Raw genomic sequence first — 3,024 nt, forward strand, 5'->3', positions numbered from 1 at the left:
TGAGCTTGGGCACCTTGTTGCACTTGGCCTCCTATAGGACGACCATGTCCACCCTTGTTGGATATAAGAGGGCACTCGGATCAGTTATGGCCCATATTTCCACATCTATAGCAAGCACCCATTTCGATCAAGCACTTTCCTCCGTGATTCCTTCCACACTTGTACATTTTGGAAGAGAAGGGTTACTAGAATTTGCACCTCCTTCACCTTGAGCTTTAGGGTATGGCACCCTATCCTTAGAAAACTTCTTCCCCAAGGTTTGTCCTTGATAAGACCATCCATTTCTACCAACAGTCCTAGAATTGGAGAACCCACCTTTATATCGGGCCCTTTTAGAATCCCTCATCCTCATTTCTTTGAGCTTTACCCCTTCAATTTATTTGGCAAAAGTCATGGGCTGAGATATGTCCATCTCCTTAACAAGCATAGCGGTGCGACATTCATTAGCAACCAAGTAGGACACCCCCTATATGAATTTTCTCATTTGGGCACGTGGATCGGCAACCATTGAAGGAGCATACTTGGAATACTGAGTAAACTTGAGGGCATAGTTCTTCATCCCCATGTTGCTTTGTCAAAGATTTATAAAGTCCAATACTTTAGCCTCCCTTAACTCAAGAGGGAAAAAGTGATCAAGAAAAGCAAGTTTGAAAGCTTCCCATTCAAAAGGACCTTCATCCACCATTTCAAACTTTCATTGAGTGTACCATAGTTGAGCAACACCTTTGAGTTGGTAACCACCAACTCCACTTTTTCTTCCGAAGTCACCCCCATAATACTCACTATTTTGTAGACCTCATCAATAAACTCTTGAGGATCCTTATCGACCCTTGAGCAATGAAATTCCGGAGGATTCATTCGTGCAAAGTCCCTAACTCTTAAGGCTGGAGTAGGAACATTAGAAGGATCCACGACACCTTGGTTGGTCATTACTCTGGCTAACATAGTGATAGCGGTTTGAAACTCTGCATTAGTCACTTGGTCCAGTAGAGGACCATCGTCTTGAGGAGCCGGGGTAACTTGGGCTTCATTAACATTCTCTCCCCTTGGAAATGGTGGTTTTCTTGGAGCTATTTTTCTGAAAATTGCAAAGAAAGACTATTAGGGAGAATGAGTCTTAACGTAAACTCTATAGCATGACATGGATCATGAAAGAAGTAAAAATTCCTAAGATGCCTCATAGCCTCCTACTCATAAGTGTGGCGCGCTTTACACCTATAAATAAGGCTCTACTCGACACGGTATGTTAGACACCCTAGGACACATGGAAAACCCAACCTAGGACCTAGTCGTAACATGACGATCGAAACCCCAAAGGGCTATAACCAAGACTCTTGTACATATCATAAGCATACATAAGGTAAAAGTATAAAAGTGGAAACATTATAAGAGCGTCTAAAACATAAATACAAAATCTAAAAATGTTTTATGACAATATAGACTCAAACATATGTCCAACTAGATATATATAAACATGAGTATGGGTGGGGGCTAAGACATATCCCTAGATCACCCTCAAATTTACAATGTAAACAAACTTGAAACTAGTCCCCGGTCAATGAGGACTCACCACAACACTTTTGAATAGGAACACCTACTGGTTATGTGGACGATAAGGATCTTCAACTTGAACCCCTACATTATGAGACAATGTAGGTAAAAAATATGCATTAGTACGTTAGAATGTACTAAGTATGAGGGCGTGACATGCAACGTAAATAATGGAATGCAAAAGTCAAGTAAATCACATGATAAGATGGAATATGTAAAGTCATGAGAAAATCGTATTGACCAAACCATTTTAAAAACATAAATGCAAAATCATAACATAACAGAGGGTCCTAAGTCACCTTTTAGGCCTTAGATCACCACATAGGGCCCTAAGTTACCTTACTTCATAATTTGCATGAAATTCCATAATTTGAGACATACTTATAATTCATGATCATAATGAAAATACATAGTCATAATTCATACTTTGTAAATTTATGACCATAGCTTGAACTTGGAATTAGGGTATGACATGAATGCATGATCAATTGACTTAAAAATCATGAAATTAACTTGAAAACATGCATGATCATAAACTTTATATCAGCCCATACATAACTCATATAGATAATATCATTTAGAAGTATAATTGAAAATACTCATAATTTGCACCATGAACCCTAGAGATCAAAAAAGGAGAATACATGGAAAAACTCTTCAATTTAATTCAATAACCATCAAATTATATTAAAATAGACTAATAATCATACTTTAAATTAAAATTCATGTAATTGGAATAGAGATCATAAAACCATAAATATTATACTTTAATTTGATAGAAAAAACCCTCATTAATTAATTGGGCTTCATGAATCAATACCACATACCTTGAGTGAGAAAACCAATTAATTTGGAAGAACTTGTGAATTTTGATAGAGAAATTGAGTGAATTTGCTTGAATTCTTCAATGGAAACCCTTGAGAGCCTTTTTGTAGAGAGAAAAATATTTGATAGATGAATTATAGAAGAATGAATTGAATTAGAAGTTTAGGTTAATTTATAGAGTTTAATTAGGTCCTAAAAATATTTAATTTCATTAATGAATAATTTCGGAAAAGTCTAAAAAACCCTAAAAAACAACTAAATTCGGCCAGAAGACCCTCCCAGTCCGCGATGCGGTCCTATCGCGGCCATCTCGGCCGGAAAACTGTCCCTGTTCCACGATGTGGTCCTGTCGCAGAGTACACTATTTTATGGTCTTTTCCAAAAATCTATTTTCCGATCTATGAGTCCTAAAAATCCACTGAGACCATTTTTCCACAGGTTTTGACCCCCTAATCTATATTCCGAACTTGAATTTTCCAAAAAGATTAAGGATAATACGTTATATGAGTGGCCTATTTTCAATGCATTCTTAAGGTATTTTGTGAGCATTTTTGAGGCATTTTACTAGAATAGCAAGTATTTTTGCATATGAAGTGAGGGAATTGGTCCGCCATAGACCTGGATGCTGGAATTTGTCCATGATTTCCA

This window comes from Solanum dulcamara, chromosome 1, assembly GCF_947179165.1.
Source record: "Solanum dulcamara chromosome 1, daSolDulc1.2, whole genome shotgun sequence".
In the NCBI taxonomy this organism is placed as follows: domain Eukaryota; kingdom Viridiplantae; phylum Streptophyta; class Magnoliopsida; order Solanales; family Solanaceae; genus Solanum; species Solanum dulcamara.